Below are 18,360 nucleotides of genomic sequence, written 5' to 3'. Positions count from 1 at the left end.
GTTATTCACATGCGGATAAGTATTTCAATAACTTTCAAAAAATAGAAAAAGTAATTTGACTAAACTCAGAACATGTGACTAGTTCCTTGCATGTACTGTCGTGAACGAAAAGAAAACATGGATGCAATTTGATGACTACTAGCAAATAGATATAAATTAAAAAATTGGACGCAAAATGATTATGGTACATGGACTTACCTTGACGAACAAACAGTTAGATGCAGGGATCAGAGTAGTTTCTTGTCGTAGAACAGGGAGCAGTTCACAGGTTGCAAACTGACGAGTTTGCTCAAAGTGGTCACGGAAGTTCACAGAGACGAAGAGCAGATAACCAGCACCTTCACGGGTTGACTAGCAAAGCGCAAAGAAGTTCTCATTAGAAATATGAAGTGGGTTATAAAGAATTCGAAATAGGGGTGTGTTTGTGAATGAATGACATGTATATGTCGTGGCATTATGCGGATTGCAGGGGGGCGTCCAGCGTGAGGGGGGATGCTTGGCAGGAGACACGGGGTCTGGAGGTAGACATGGGAACAACAACCCATGCTCTATAGACCACTTTGAAGTGTACATGGTTTTTGGCACCTCTTGGCCTTTATCGCTCCCTGACAGCTCCACTTGCCAGCAGCGCAAGTACCCTGGTGCGAACTGCCTTTGATAGGGCGGGGGGGTGGATCGGGGCGGTGGTCGTGCAGACAAGACACAGGAAGACTCGTGAATGGAGACACACTTATGTGGATTGCAGGGGGGCGTCCAGCGTGAGGGGGGATGCTTGGCAGGAGACACGGGGTCTGGAGGTAGACATGGGAACAGCAACCCATGCTCTATAGACCACTTTGAAGTGTACATGGTCTTTGGCACCTCTTGGCCTTTATCGCTCCCTGACAGCTCCACTTGCCAGCAGCGCAAGTACCCTGGTGCGAACTGCCTTTGATAGGGCGGGGGGGTGGATCGGGGCGGTGGTCGTGCAGACAAGACACAGGAAGACTCGTGAATGGAGACACACTTATGTGGATTGCAGGGGGGCGTCCAGCGTGAGGGGGGATGCTTGGCAGGAGACACGGGGTCTGGAGGTAGACATGGGAACAACAACCCATGCTCTATAGACCACTTTGAAGTGTACATGGTCTTTGGCACCTCTTGGCCTTTATCGCTCCCTGACAGCTCCACTTGCCAGCAGCGCAAGTACCCTGGTGCGAACTGCCTTTGATAGGGCGGGGGGTGGATTGGGGCGGTGGTCGTGCAGACAAGACCCGTTTGCCGCAGGGCCTCACCAATTAGAGGCCATCTAACTGAATGTAAGAGGATGGCTGCAGGATCTACTACATGGAAGGCAGGGGGGTGAGTTTATAAATACCTCACCCTCCCAGGAGAATATATGGGGGTCATCTCTGTACCCGGTGCCCAAAAAGAGGATTTATTATGATCAACCATATTTATTATTTACCTATAACCATGTTTTGTATCAATAAAATCCAACAGCTTTTTATTGCCAACGCTTGATGCCAACCCACAAAATAATATATGTATGACTGCTGCATATATGGGTTCAACGGTTATGTGGATTGAAGGTGTGCGGCCAGCGTGAGGGAGGATGCTGGCCGGGGACATGTGGTGTGACAAGACAAGGCACTGGAAGGCTATTCAACGGAGACACACTAGATTCATTTAAAAAATCAAAACAACCATTGTTAAAATATATGTTGGGCTTTATTTTAGATTTTAATTAAACATAAATAATAAACATTACACATTGTAAAGTTGAGGTTGCAGCACATCGAGGGAAAATCCGCGGTATTGTCCACTGTCACTGGGGAAATGTTGTCTAATGGCAAGTACCGCACAGGCAGGTATTACTCTCCGAACGCGGTGTCCGAGCCTCCCGTGAAGCCACCAAGTGAAGCAACGATAGGCCACCAGCCTGTACCACCTGTGAAAAAAAAAGATGCAAACTGTATTAAACTGACAAAACTTTCTTATCAATGTCGATTCAGGTAACACATGTCATTTTTCTTAGAAAAAAATTATATCTAGAAAATGCACTATATGGAACCAATTTACATGCGTTCGAATGATATGTAAATGTAATTTTATATGTGGGAGACGACCATGAAATAGTAGTGGCATCACTGACATCACAAACAGAGTATACTTACTCGTTACTCGGATTACGCGGACGAACAGTGCCACGAAGTTCGTGCATAAGCACCATCATCATCCTCAACACGGTCCGTGAGAGGCAGGCTTCCCTGAACTCTGGCAGCTCGGTGATGCATTGCGGACTTTGCTCGCCTTCCTGCAGACTTTGCTCGCTTTCCGAAATGTAGGCCAAGCACCCGGAATTTTCACGGCAGCAGCAGTTCTCCTCCTCAGTTGGCATTAGCTCGCACCGATTGCACGTGCACCAGGTGGAGACGCCGTCCATGCGACATGGTCCAGGCTCTTCATCCGTTGACTGGTCCTCCCAACTGCCGTCCGAATCCCCATCGTTTTCGCGTGCTTGCCTTTCCAGTAGTTCCTCCTCGGTGTACTCGGGCTCGTACATATACGGCATTATTGTGGCCATTGTGCGGTAAAGATAGTAAAATAATTTACAGAGATGGTACAGGTGTTCACACGGGCTACAAGCGGCGAAGGTAGCTGACCAGAGCACTGAAACGAGTCACAGAATACTCAAAGTAACACAGAGAGAGGAATGGAATCGAAAATCTGCTGCTGTGTGTTGTGAAACGGTCTGTTTATACTTATTGGGGAAAGAGGCGTCCTGCCATTTCCATGGCAACACGTCAATAGCTGAGGCGCAGCGATTGTTGACACGAGACGTGCTTGAAATGGGCAGTACGCGTCTGCTGATGTCAGGCTCAGGGGCGGGGGATTTGATTTAGTGCTGCAAAGGCAGGTGAGCCAGGTCGATGGGGCGAAATGATAGGATTATCACAAAATGGAGGCTGATTTCGAGTGCGATAATGGGCGAAAAGTCGGGTAAGGTCCATGGGAAAGTTTCCTACGATCTACCGATTTATGCTTACAAACACATGGCCGACCCGTAGGGACAATAAAAAAAAAGTCCCGGAACTATCCTTTAAGAAAGGAAGAAGGCATACTATGGCAAAAGGGAAAATGCACACAGGTCCACTGTGAACAACTCTGAATCTAACAACGTGTATATAATACCCAAGTCTTGTGTATATATGTAAAACCCAGGAACGTCAATAAGGTAAAACAGTATTACCAATATAGGAAAAGGGATGTGGGGTAAACACTTAGGACCTCCTTATGACTGGAAGGAAAGTCGGCAAACTCTTTACCCACTATGCTCTTACAGATACTGACAGCGCTAAACCCACGTAGCGGGCAAGCAAGGACAGATTCTGTGAACTGACAATCTGTAGAATACTGAATAAGGAAATTATAAACAGTACTCACGAGGACCGGAAAGACCACTTGAATGTCAGTAATTTCACGAACCCTGTAGATCAAACAAGGACCCAGAAGGCTGTAAAAGCAAAGGGTTAAAGATAACAAAATACATAAACCCTAGTAAAAGGCAAGTCTGAATTGTGATAATAAATCGTGAGGAAAACTAAAAGGGGAACACTCTGGAACTTGTAACAACAAACCCACACCTAATAATCAATGGAAAATGAATGCAGAAGTGTAATGGAAAACATGGAGTGGAATCTCAATAAAGTAGGATCAGGAGCAGGGAAAATGATATCACAAAAGGAAACCTTTCCCACCCAATCCAAGGAGAAAAGGCAGTAACTAATTCTACGAAAGTAAATATTAATACATCATGCTTTTCAGTAACCAGGACAGCATAAAGGGACAGAAAACACCGGCAGACTGGGCTGCATCAAATAGTAAAGTACAGAGAAAGGCTGTCTGCAGACAGAGAAAGACAGAAAGGGAAATTCAGAAAGCATAAATCAAATAAGCGCATAAATCCGAAATCCAGGACAGAGGAACAAGATACAGGAACTAGTAACTGGGCACAAAGCTAGGAACAGGAACTAGGTACAAGGCATGGAACTAGGAACAAGGAACTGGAAATAGATACTTGGCTCAATATCTATGAACAGGGAACTGGAACTAGGTACAAGGCACAGAAACTAAGTACAGGAAACAGGGACTAGTCACAACAGGAACAGTGCTACAATGACCAGCGCCGGACTGAAGCAAACTGAGGCTTTTAAAGCTGCTTAACGAGCACACCCCTCAGGCGTGTCGCCTGCTGCACCTGCAGCCACATGTGTTGCCTATCCTCCTCCCAGCGTTGTGCTGCAAGGGAGGAGATGATGCAGTGAGCCAGGCATTCTGGGAAGCAGGAGGTGAAACAGTGAGCCAAGGCATTCTGGGAAACATAGTCATTTGATTTAAATAGCATGCTGGCTGCCAAAAACCAGGAATGGATCCGGAAGGGAAGTAACTGGGAAAATAAGGTTTTAACGCTCCCCATTCATCAGAACACTGTAGCATAGGGTTCGAAGGAAATGTCCAGTAAGGAATAAACCCCAGAACATGCCCCCAAGTGGCGGGGACGGGAACGAAGGGAGCGAGAACGGGAGCGAAGAGAGCGAGCCGTGACACTATACCCCCTCCCACGGCCGACTCCAGGCGGCCGTTACTCGCACAAAACATCTTCCTTCCATGACTGGAGCGCTTTGTCTTTGGAGGTGGCACTGACGAAAACAATGATCCACGGGCAGAAGCAGAAGGACTGGAATGAATAGAATCAGGCTGCAGTCTATAAGAGTCATAGGCAGGTTTTCGGTGAGGAAAGGACTCATGGGTTGAAGAAAGGCATGAAGGACTTGCAGGACCCGAAGCAGAGTTGGAAAGTCCAGGAAGGTCAGTCTCTGGGAGCGAACACTCATACATCATTGAGGAGGGAGGCTGGCTGGTGCATGCTTTGGACAATGATAGATGCTCTGGTAGCCCCCCTGCTGAGAGCGAACACACAGGAGGTGAGAAAACAGTGGATTTCAGACAATGTTCATGTTCAGACAAAGAAGGTGGTGACTGGTTCAAGGCCTGTGGTTGAGGGTGACCAAGGTTTGATTGCATTTGTTCCACACCTTGGGGGCCTGGAAGTCCAATGGGTTGTACAAGGCTGGCATTCCTGATGTCAGTCATATGGCCACCTTGTTGCACGTGGGATACAACCGCAGGGACGTTTGGCATACCGATAGGAGTGATAGACACAGTACTTGGTACATCAGGCACACTCGCAGCTGGAGCAATAACAGGCACATCTTGAACTACAGCAGTCATATCCTCCCTTTGGCTACTAGCACCCGAATGGTGCAGCAGTTGGGGAACCGTGCCCGTCCCTTCATTCAGGCTCATGTGAGATCCGGCAACAAAAGGGCTGTCAAGCAGCTTATCCAAACCGGCCCCCAAATGTGAACCGTCCGGCCCGTTATCCTGGTTGACTGCTTGTTCGATGTCTAGGCCATGGCTGATGGTATCCGTCACCCTCTTGTAACACTCCAGGCAAGTCCAACGGCCTTGCATGTAAGGCTCTCCCAAGTCGTGAACCAGCTTGATGTTTTTGGCAGAAGTCTCAGACTCAGATGTAGCACATGCGGGAGGTGCTAATTCTACAGACAAGCAGTTGGAGGAATTAGCTTGTGTAAAAGGCAGGCCTTCTGGTGATCCTCCTGAAGCATAGGATGGGCAGATTGGATGTTCATCCGTAATAAATGGCTGGGATTTAGGAGGTAGCTCTGAAGTAGATGAATCTGCAACATGATCAAACAGAGCAGACAGGTTCACCTCCGATATTGGCAGCGAGGCTGAGCAGGATACAGGTCCTTCATGAACTGAAGCCAAACTAGCAGTAGGCTCTGGGACCGGAGACAGGCACTCAGGATGTGCTACCGGAGGCTTCATGGCTGAAGGATAAACTGTTGGATGAGTCACTGTATCTGAAAACAGGCATGCCAGAGGAAATTCAGAGGCTGAGGGCATGCAAGCTGGAGCCGTCTCGTTAGCTGAAGACAAACTTGTCAAGGTCTTTGGCTCTGACCACGTACATGGTGAAGGCTCTTGAGTGACTGGCAGACATAGCAATTGTTCATTGATTGAAGACACGTTTGACAATGATGACTGCAGAGCCGTGGACTGGGTAGTCGAAGAGTCAATAGTTGTAGAAGGACAGACTGAAGTCCCAGAAGTCGACAGACATATTTGTGGCTCAGGAATGGAAAGCACCTTTAGGGCGGTTGACTCCATGACACCATTAACCAAAGACTGAGCTGGACCCATGCCGTACCTTTCCTTAGTGGATGACACAGAGTCATTTCCAAAGTCTCTGTTAATCAGGATTTCGTCAAGTGTCCATTCCTTTGTCTTAACTTCTGAAGGTGGCAGATTATCAATCAACAGTTCAGGAATCGCTTGCCTGGTCCTTGTTTTAGTATACTGTGGAATGAGTCCATCAAAACAAGAATTATGTACTGTCTTTGATTGTTCATTGTGACAAGAATTGGCAGAAGGAGGAGGGAACACAGAGGTAGCATCGTTTTCCACATCAGCTTGAGTGTTTACTTCAGTCTCAGCAGCTGGATCAAGGGCTGAACCTAAGCCTACAGTAATGACTGATTCTGTGTACGCAACCATTGTGGATTGTGTTTGGGATACAGAAGCATGTATGTGTTCAAACTCTGAATTATGAATGACTGCTATAGAGGAATTCTTAGGCAAAGGAGTGACTTGTAAATCTTCTACTAACAGCAATTCCTGACCAACGGTAGAACAATTGTCAGAATCTGTGCTCTGAATAAGTGCTGTGCAAGAAAGAGGACTTTCACTCCCAATAGGTTTTTCATATTGACAAGTATCATGACCTACTAAAACCTCCTCACTCAGAGATTGAACAGTATTCACTTCATCAACGGATAAAGTTTGAGGTGTAGTCAGAAAAATTCGTAAAGTTTTATTCTCCTCTAGTAAACTGATGTATTCTCGTCTTAATTCCTCAAATTCAACTCTTAACATGCCCAGGCTTAACTGTACATCCCTATCAGTAGTCACAAGGGAAGGCATGGTGGCATCGGGGCTGGAACCTGCCCTAGTCATCTGGACGTGTACTGATTGTACATCGTTATTTACTGCTTGCAGGTCTTGTGATCTATACTCTCGCTTACCGACTTGGTCTGTGTTACCCTTAAGTAAACTACTGACATCAGACCTCTTGACATTAGGGACTACAGTAAGTACTTGTGCAGAGGAGTAAGCAGTTGGCTGAGGGCTGAAAACAGAAGTTATGTAATGAACCCCTTCATTCTTTATGTTTGAATCATGAAACTGTTCAATCTGAGGTAAAGCACAACCGGAATCATGGGGTTCAACAACAGATGTACTCATATTTAGTAAATCTAACAGTGTTTTATTTTCCGCTGCTAAGGCTTGTGCGGACATATCTGGATCAAAATTAAAAACAGAATTAGGATCAGGCAATGTATGATGGGCCAGGCGATGGGTAAAATATCTTGCACGTAAATACCCATTCGTGTCAAGGAGTTCATTTAAGTCTGGATCAGTGTTTTGATTATCACAGGCAAACGTAGTCAAAACTTTCTGTACACATATTTTAGTAGCCTTGCTACCCTTCTTTCTTGATCTGGCCATATACAAACGGGAAGAAGGGCTGGTCATTCTGTTAAGAAAGGAAGAAGGCATACTATGGCAAAAGGGAAAATGCACACAGGTCCACTGTGAACAACTCTGAATCTAACAACGTGTATATAATACCCAAGTCTTGTGTATATATGTAAAACCCAGGAACGTCAATAAGGTAAAACAGTATTACCAATATAGGAAAAGGGATGTGGGGTAAACACTTAGGACCTCCTTATGACTGAAAGGAAAGTCGGCAAACTCTTTACCCACTATGCTCTTACAGATACTGACAGCGCTAAACCCACGTAGCGGGCAAGCAAGGACAGATTCTGTGAACTGACAATCTGTAGAATACTGAATAAGGAAATTATAAACAGTACTCACGAGGACCGGAAAGACCATTTGAATGTCAGTAATTTCACGAACCCTGTAGATCAAACAGGGACCCAGAAGGCTGTAAAAGCAAAGGGTTAAAGATAACAAAATACATAAACCCTAGTAAAAGGCAAGTCTGAATTGTGATAATAAATCGTGAGGAAAACTAAAAGGGGAACACTCTGGAACTTGTAACAACAAACCCACACCTAATAATCAATGGAAAATGAATGCAGAAGTGTAATGGAAAACATGGAGTGGAATCTCAATAAAGTAGGATCAGGAGCAGGGAAAATGATATCACAAAAGGAAACCTTTCCCACCCAATCCAAGGAGAAAAGGCAGTAACTAATTCTACGAAAGTAAATATTAATACATCATGCTTTTCAGTAACCAGGACAGCATAAAGGGACAGAAAACACCGGCAGACTGGGCTGCATCAAATAGTAAAGTACAGAGAAAGGCTGTCTGCAGACAGAGAAAGACAGAAAGGGAAATTCAGAAAGCATAAATCAAATAAGCGCATAAATCCGAAATCCAGGACAGAGGAACAAGATACAGGAACTAGTAACTGGGCACAAAGCTAGGAACAGGAACTAGGTACAAGGCATGGAACTAGGAACAAGGAACTGGAAATAGATACTTGGCTCAATATCTATGAACAGGGAACTGGAACTAGGTACAAGGCACAGAAACTAAGTACAGGAAACAGGGACTAGTCACAACAGGAACAGTGCTACAATGACCAGCGCCGGACTGAAGCAAACTGAGGCTTTTAAAGCTGCTTAACGAGCACACCCCTCAGGCGTGTCGCCTGCTGCACCTGCAGCCACAGGTGTTGCCTATCCTCCTCCCAGCGTTGTGCTGCAAGGGAGGAGATGATGCAGTGAGCCAGGCATTCTGGGAAGCAGGAGGTGAAACAGTGAGCCAAGGCATTCTGGGAAACATAGTCATTTGATTTAAATAGCATGCTGGCTGCCAAAAACCAGGAATGGATCCGGAAGGGAAGTAACTGGGAAAATAAGGTTTTAACGCTCCCCATTCATCAGAACACTGTAGCATAGGGTTCGAAGGAAATGTCCAGTAAGGAATAAACCCCAGAACATGCCCCCAAGTGGCGGGGACGGGAACGAAGGGAGCGAGAACGGGAGCGAAGAGAGCGAGCCGTGACACACCTCCTCTCCCTCTCTCATCTCTGATTGCCTAACTGACATTCAAGATTGGTGTGTCGCCAATGATCTTTGTCTGAATGCCAGCAAGACGGAGATCCTCCTCATCCGCACACCTTCACCATCCTTTCCCCTCACTCTCTGGCCGGCCTCCTTTGGCCCTCCTCCTACCCTCATCTGCGAGGCTAAGAACCTCGGGGTCATCTTTGACTCCACCCTTTCCTTCTCCACCCACATCTCCGAGGTCTCTAAAAAGTCAAATTTCCTACTGCACCTCCTCAGAGGTACTCTGCCTTTCCTCTCCTTCTCCCAGAAGCTTATGGTATCCCAAGCTCTGGTTCTCTCTAGCTTGGAGTATTGTAACAGCCTCTTACTAAATCTACCTGCCTCTACTCTCTGCCCTCTGCAACTAATCCAGAACAGGACTGCGAGACTTGTCCTTGGCATCAAGCCCTGGGATCCTATCTCTCCAGCTCTGAAATCTCTCCATTGGCTCCCAGTGGATGCAAGGATTGAACTCAAAACCCTCTGCATTGTCCACAAGGCTTTCTGGGGCCTGGGTCCAAAATACCTTCAGCTATCCCTCTGCAAATACCTCCCTTCTCGAGCTCTTCGCTCCTCTACCTCCAACTCCCTCAGGGTCAGTTGTTTTTCAAAGAAACTAGCTGTGGGTAGATCTCTGTCTTCAGCTGGGGCCTCCCTCTGGAACAGCCTCCCTGCCACTCTAAAACTTGAGGAGAACCATCTCCGGATCCAGAAGCACCTCAAGACCTTCCTCTCTTCTTCTGCCTTCGCTCCCCCTCTCCCCTGCTGATCTGTTCTCTCTTGGCACCATGCACCTGGCCACCCTCTGTCCTCTGGGCCCAGGTACCTGCTCACCCTGCCCCCCCCATCTCGCACTGCCTCCGGGCCACCCCTTGCACTGGGGTCTGTATCTGTACCCATACAGCCCCCCCTTTTTATTCCTGCACTTACCTGACCTACCCTGTCTGCTGCCTTAAACCTAGCACTTGCAAATTGCTGGCTGCACTACCACTGTTTGTTGCGTTTATTATGTATTTATTGTTATTTATCTGTTTCTCCTCTGCTTCGCACTTTCCACTTCTCCCCCCTTCCATGTACTTTTCCCCTCCCCCCTCTCCCATGCACTTGTGCGTTCTCAATGTCACTGGGCCTAGTAAGATCGCAGTTTTGTTCCCCCCTGTCCCCTCCCTTGCCTTGGTGCGCTCTGAAACACTTGTGTACGAGCGCCATAGAAATAAAATATCAATATCAACCACATTTATTCTTTTTGAACACTGATTTTTCCTTTGCATACATTTTGGGACTTTTGAGTGTTCTAGGCTTTTTCCACAGACCTCTGCAGGACCACTTTGACTTTCACCTCAGTTCTCCCTTATGTTATTTGCCCCAATGTCTCTTGGTCTTGGTAGTTCCATAATATAATCAGCAAAGTTCAAAGAGATCTTTCTATTAAGGCAATCACCTTTTAACTTCCCCTTTCATTGGGATTAATCTTGAACATTGGACATTTCAGAGTTCGTTCACTTGCTGCTTTATAACAAGACATCAACATTTTGAGACTTTTGAGTGGGCTACTTCCTTTCACTAGACCACTCCGCTACTCTGTATCACTGGCTTCACAGTTATCAGTAACTTTTAAGTTTACTACTGGTTTGCTTTCTTTCGCGTCTCCTCTGCATGCGCGCAACCTTCAATTGTGAGATACACTGTTGCGGCTTCAATCTTTCCTTAACACAACCAGCCTTGCATGTGTTTCGCTAACTCACCGGGTGTGGGCATTCCTTTCTTGTCTCTCCGGCTTTGATTCACAAGTCAAGGTTGATACCACAGTCTTTGCCTTGCCTCCCCAACTCTGTCGTTCACCCGGGAGGGTCGCTGGCATCCTTGACACACAAAGCAGGCTTCTTCTTGTCTGGGATTTGGCTTTCTGTGCGTATCCTTCACGGTTTCCCTGAGGCAACAATCTCCTGCCACGATCTTCAGGGTTTGTTTATCCCTCGCTCTGGTCCCTCGATCGGCCGTCCTGCTCCAGTGGGTTCGCCTTCGCCCCGGAAGATCTGCTCCTTCTCGTGTCTCAATGTTCCGCCTTTCATCCATGTGGGGGGAGCTAGTGGGTGTCTACCATCCGCCTATTGTTCTGGAAAAACTCCTTTGGTTCCTTCCTGATGGCGTCTGCTATCTTAATGTCTTTCAGGTAGAATGCATTCAGTTGCCACCCAGAGTGGTCTGAGATCCCTCGCTAGAAACTTAGCTGAGCATGCCCTTCCTGCCACAGTACCGGACAGGAACATAAAGTGTATCCATGAGAGAGCCAAGTGCACGCTGGAGTATAGAGAAGCCATGTTCCCAAGGGAGTAGCCCCATTGCATCCTTAAAGGTGCTGTTTGGTGTGAGAGTAAGTGTGCCTGCCCTAGTACAGTGCTCTGTCCATGGCAAGCTTCACTGTGTCGTTAAAGCCTCCCCCCACCAGTGTAACGTCACCCCAAATTTTGCTAACAGCAACTGTATTAGTTGCAATGTCTCCCCCTGTAGCACAGGAGGCACATATGCACTGATCAGACATATCGTTTCCCCATAGTAGCCTCTCACCAGTAGTACCTTCCCCCTTGTTCCCTCTCGACATGCCAAATTTCCAAAGGGACTGACTTCTTCGCTTGGATTGCCACTGCCTGAACCTCTCATAAAACCTGCATGCTCCACTACTGCATAGCGCCCCCTCCTCAGGAATCTGCACACGGTCCCAATCATGTGGGTCCCTTGTAGCATCACTATATCCGCTTGGTGAAGCGCTGCAATCCATTCACATTCGACGTCATGCAGCTGATTGACCTAGCCCTCCCTCTATCCTCCTCTGCCATTCAAGATCAGAAAGCCAATTATCAGGATCTGAGATAGGAAAGTTGGTCCCCTTACCAGGCCACCCCTGCTCTCTCCGGAAATACCATAGTACCTTAATCATGACCTGTGTTGAACCATGAACTGCCCCTTTTCTCCCACCCTCCCACCCCCAAATCAAAACTGCTTTCGCCCAAAGCCACGAAACATGTCTCGTCCTCCCTCGCTTCCCCCCAACTGGAAGAATCTGACGCCCCTCAACCATTAACCAAACTGCCATTGTGCCAACCCAATGGTGGACGATCTGTGTGTGTGTGTTTGCAACGTCTCCCTAGCTCTGCTCCAGCTGGTTCCTTTCAAGATGCCCTCCATGCCTCCGGCCGCCCCAACTGAAATGGCAAACTTGTTGCATAGGTTACTGCAGCGGTGGTCCTGGTCTCGGCAGTTCAGTACATTTGCAATCACCGGCTAAGGGTGGGTCCCTGGAGTTGCCCCGCTTGGGATTCTGTGGCCTCGCTACACAGAGAAGAATTTCAAGAGTCCCGACGGACCCATCCACTCCGCCAACCACTTCTACCAGTACAGCTCCACGGAGGGGCCCTCTGTTTTTTTCTGGGAGGCCCAAGATCCTGATATTATTGTGACAGGCCCTCCTCTCTGCTTCCTCCGCTCTGTTTTACAAAATCTTGGTCCTTTGGTTGAGCTCCTGGATGTCTTTCTGCATGGGCTGTAGTGTGTCTTCCACCTCTTAAATTCTGCTGTCTGCTTCCCCCATTCTGCCGGATATTTTATGTAAGTCCTGCCTGACGAAGCCAAACTTTGCTCCAACCGCATCTACCTTTCTTTCCAACAAGGTTTTAGAGTCCTTAATTGCCAGGAGGAGTTCACACAAGGAGGGTGATGTTTCAGGACCCTCTCTGCCACAAGCCGCTCTGCTTTCTCCTCCTCTCCTCTGTTGCTCAAAATGCCTGTTACCCCCTCTGCTGCACTACCTGATATGCTCTGGACATGCAAGTGTGCCCACCTCTTGCTCTTGGACCTCGCCACGTGGCCTGGCACACCTGCCTGGTACTGCAGGCCTTGCTGCACCCCATGGGGTCCCACACTCCTCTGCCACATCTTCTTGTTTTTCTGCCTCTAGCTCCCTCTCAAGGAGGAGACACGCTGCCTCCTAATGGTTGGGCCCCAATGGACCTGAAGACACATGCCACACTAGGGTCGCCCCCTTCCCCGTGGCACCGGAGATCGATTCCCCCACTTATGTCAAGTCCTACATAGGCTCCCAGGCCTGTGATTGCCCATGTGGCAGGTCCTGCTCCCTGCTGTCCTGTCTTGAGTGTTCAGTAAGATCCTGGTGTGGGCCTTCTCCTTATGGCCCCTGGAGGTCTGGCATGCAGCCAGGCACTGTCCTATCCGCTGGGGGGAAGAGACTCTGTTTCCTTCAATGGTGGGGAGGCTGCATGGTCTGCTGGTCACTCCCTTCACCAGCCGCCACGCACAGTATGTCTTGGCCCCCGGGCCCCGCTCCTGGGTGCTGCCGCTGCGTTAGGTACATTGGGGAGACACTGCGCAGGAACTGCTTACCATGTCACTGCGGTGCCACCGTGTGCTCCAGTGTTCCTTCATGCTCCCGGGTGTCACCGGGTAAGCCTCCGACACTCCACACTTCTCACTTCTCCAGCAGCCGTCGGGTGAGCCAGTGTAACGTCAGAAAATGCTATCAGTAGCAAAATCTGACAGCAGTTGTAATGCCAGATTTTGTTATCCGTCAGAAAATGCTACCAATAGCATGTTCTGACGGTGTGCTTTTCGTAGCTTGGCACTGTTCTTCCTGATGAATTGGAGCTGTACCTGTGAGGACTTTTAGCAATTTCTAACCCTATGCCCTATGATGCGCTAAGCCGCCTGTAAGGAATTTTAACAATTTAACCCTATGGTAGCTTTACGCGGTTCGTCCCGGGGAATTGGAGCTGTGCCTCAGCAATTTTAACCCTATGTTGCATTATTTATGTAGCGATAGCAAAATCCGACAGCAGCGGTAGTAAAATCTGACGGCATGTAATGTCATTTTTTGCTACCCTGCAAAGCCGCCTGTGAGGAATTGTAGCAATTTAACCCTATGGTAGCTTGGCGCCGTCCTTCCCGGGGAATTGGAGCTGTGCCTCAGCAATTTGAACCCTGTGTTGTATTATTTTTGCAGCAATAACATAATCTGATGGCAGCGGTACCAACATCTGACGGCATGTAATGTCATTTTATGCTACCCGGCAAAGCCGCCTGTGAAGAATTTTAGCAATTTAACCGTATAGTAGCTTTGCACCCTCCTTCCCGGGGAATTGGAGCTGTGCCTCAGCAATTTGAACCCTGTGTTGCATTATTTTTGCAGCGATAGCAAAATCTGACGGCAGCGGTAGAGAAAATCTGATGGCATATAATGTCATTTTATGCTACTCTGCAAAGCAGCCTGTGAGGAATTTTAGCAATTTAGCCATATGGTAGCTTCCCGCTGTCCTTCCTGGGGAATTGGAGCTGTGCTTTTACCCTACGTATTTTTATTTATGTAGCGATAGCAAAATCTGACGGCATGAAGTGTTATTTCTTTGCTAACCTGCAAAGACGCCTGTGAGGAATTTTAGCAATTTAACCCTATGGTAGCTTGGCGCTGTCATTCCCGGGGAATTGGAGCTGTGCCTCAGCAATTTGAACCCTCTGTTGCATTATTTCTGCAGCGATAGCAAAATATGATGGCAGTGGTACCAAAATCTGAGGGCATGTAATGTCATTTTATGCTACCCTGCAAAGCCGCCTGTGAGGAATTTTAGCAATTTAACCCTATGGTAGCTTGCCGCTGTCCTTCCTGGGGAATTGGAGCTGTGCTTTTACCCTATGTTTTATTATTTATGTAGCGATAGCTAAATCTGACGGCAGCCGTAGCAAAATCGGACAGAGTGAAGTGTTCTTTTTTGCTACCCTGCAAAGCCGCTTGAGAGGAATTGTAGCAATTTAACCCTATGGTAGCTTGGTGCCATCCTTCATGGGGAATTGGAGCTGTCCCTCAGTAATTTTAACCTAGTTAAAATGTGCAGTTGCAAAATCTGCCATGCTTCCTTCCTTCCAAACCGATATCCCATTGAAGCTCCCCAGAAATTCTTTGCAGATTACTAGGTCCACTTTCACTCCATCTCCCAGCCGGACATGACAGTATTTTTTTGATAGGCCTCCTTGTGAACACTCTACCCACTGCAATGCAATGACTCCCACAGTCGAGGTTCAGCTGCCATATGAACTTCTGCATCTCTGCCAATGCCGCTTTTGCTCTCCCTCTCATAGCTGCCACTGCCCTCTGGTACTGCTCTACTTTCTCTTTTGGTATGTGCTGTTACATAGAGGAGCACCACATAGATGCCATTAACCAACAGGTTGGTGATTTGGGCAGCGCACAGTTCATTGCTGCACACATATCACTGCATTGATTTGCCATGGGCTACTGTCTGCATGGTGGCACGCAATGAACCCTGCTTTCCTTATCAAGGTGCCAAGTCACCGTGTGGAGCCATTTGGTGTGTGCGTGGCAGTGGTTGACTTGTTAAGAAAATGAAAAGACCTTTGATGCTTTGCGGGGCTAAAACCTACTTGCCCCTCATCCCTACAGACATATCGTATTAAATCTTCCCCTTATCCCAGTGATTGCACAGACTCACATTTTGTATTGGAAACCATCCAGATCATTTTATTGGAGTAAACTCATGAGCGGTCCTAGCCTTGCCCCAGTCCTGAGTGGACCTGGTGTAAAACACCTCTTCCAGTGGCCCTTCGCCATTCCCGGGCTTCACACAAGCTGTTGACCTATTACTTTGGCTTTTCTCTTCTTCCTTTTTTTCTGCCAGGACAGTAACTTCCATGCATCTGTAAAGCGTGTCACCCAGGGCCACTGCAATTGCAAAGAGTCCCAACTGTCTGTATGGGTGTCAGTGCCCATAGAACCCCAACCTGGCTCCTGCAGCCAGTGGGTAAAGCTTGCCGCTGCATCCACAGGGTGACTCCTCCCTGGCTAGGACCGCCCCGTTACTCTGCCAAGCAATGGGGTTGGCTCCCCCACAACCGCTAATGCCCCCACCCACTGCAAAACATACTCACTGCGATATATTACTCGCATCCTGCTCTCCTGAGTACTGTGAAGATGTCGAGGAGGACAACATCATGGCCTGTACTCGACAAGTGCACCCCATTCGGTCAAAATGTATGAGGTCCATATCACAAAGCATTCTGTATCTTATAAATCCCAATCCTTCGAGCTGCATACATTTCTCCATGCTCTTAGTAAACCTCCTTCTAGTATTTTCCATGGCTACAATGGACCCTGCACCCTGCCTATCTCTCTTGGCCCCCCTCTGGCTGCCTCTCCCTCTCCTCCTCCTTTCTCTTTTTTCTCTCCGACTATACCCAACAAGGTTTCTAGACAAGTCCGACCTATGAATGTGTCATCCAAACAAGTGCTCCTGTGCGACTCCAGAACCTTCGAGGACCACATTGACACCCTTGCTGCAGTCTTGGTCGATTTCTGCAATCACTCTTTTGCCACTGGAACTTTTCCCTCTCTCCTCAAGCACTCCCTTGTGCACCCCCTCCTTAAAATGCCTTCTGCTGATCATGCCTGTTGGGAAAACCTTTGCCTGATCTCTGTTATGCTATCCTGGTCAAACTTACTGGAAAAGCTGACCATCTCTCAGCTTACTCTCCACACTGAATCTGTTTGTTGTCTCTATGACCATCAGTCTGGCTTAAGAGCTACCAGAGGTACGACAATTTCTCTCCTGAACACCCGTGAAGATCTGCTCACTTATCTCGGTTCAAGCCTTCCTTCTGTCCTTATCCTCCTTGTCCTTTCATCTGCTTTTGTCACAGTCAATCATGCCATCCTGATCAAATGACTCTGTGAAAACCTGGCCATCACGGCTCAGGCTTGGAGTTGCTGTCCCCCTTCCTCCTGGACCGACCCTCCCAGGTCCTACTCGTGTCCTTTCTCTCCACCACCTTTCTTTCCACATGTGCTGTTCCCCCGGGGCTCTAACCTCTCACCCTGCCTCTTCAATGTGTATGTGACCCCTTTGGCCTACCTTATCACTACCTTTATCTCTAACTTTCAGTGTTATACGGATGACACTCAGCTCTTTCAAGCTCCCCACAGCCTCCTCTCCTTTCTTTTTTATTCCTGACAGTGTACCCGCGATTCTGGATTAGTGCGCCTCCAACAAACTCTGCATTCATGTCAGTAAGAGTGAGATCCTTCTCATTGGGACCCTTGCTCCCGCTGTCCATCTCGCACTCTGGCTTCCCTCCTTGAGCCCTCTTCCTTCGCCTTCCTGTGTGGCAAAACATCTTGGTGTCATCTTCAACTCCATTCTCTCCTTCTCTTCTTACATCACAGACCTTGCTAGGAAGGGTCACTACCAGCTGCACGACCTCAGATGTATTCTTCCTTTTATCACTTTCCCCCAGAAGCTCACTGTTTCAAGAGCCCTGGTTCTCTCTAGGCTGGACTACTGCAACAGCCCCTTTTTCAATCTGCCTTCCTCTACTGTCTGCCCTCTGCAACTAATCTGGAACAGGACTGCAAGACTTGTCCTTGGCCTCAAGCCCAGGTACTGTATATCCCCAGCCTGAAATCACTCCGCTGGCTCCTGGGGGCTGCATGGATTAAGTTCAAGACCCTCTGCATTCGCTCTCTCCCTCCACTACTGACCTACTTGTCTGCTGCGCTGACTGGTGGCCTGGCTACCCTCTGAGTCTCTCTGAGAACCAGGCTCCTCCACTACCAGCTGCCCCTGCACTTTGGGGCTGTAACTGTAACCCTAGAGCCCCCTGCCTCCTTGCTCTTCCCCAGAGCTGCGCAACCCTGGCTATACTTCCCCTTTCCCTCTCCCTGGCACTTCCCCCTTCTTCCTTCCCCTTACCCCCTCCCGCACTTGCGTTACCGAAATTTGCACGATCTGAATGTGACAAAGCCTAGTAAGATTGTTTGATTATCCTCCTTCTGTCTTCTGTCGCGCCTAGAAACACTTGTGTACAGGCGTGTTTTAAATGACTTATCATATTTTCTGGGTGGAGTCCCTGTCACGCAATCACAATGCCTGCTATACCCCACTTATAAGGGGGTAGAGTCAACAGGCTTCCCAGCCAGTAGCGTGATGGGTGGTCGGTAGGACCTTGCAAGAAAAATACTGTGTCGGTAGTTAACCATAGACAAAATCACCACAATATGCATGAAACAATGATCAGCATTTATTTACAAAGAAAAGAAAAGTTTTGTCTGAAGGAATTCTTATGTGCC

The sequence above is a fragment of the Ambystoma mexicanum genome, chromosome 8, assembly GCF_040938575.1.
Source record: "Ambystoma mexicanum isolate Mex_15411 chromosome 8, UKY_AmexF1_1, whole genome shotgun sequence".
Lineage (NCBI taxonomy): Eukaryota > Metazoa > Chordata > Amphibia > Caudata > Ambystomatidae > Ambystoma > Ambystoma mexicanum.
Note: the sequence above shows the minus strand (reverse complement) of the source record.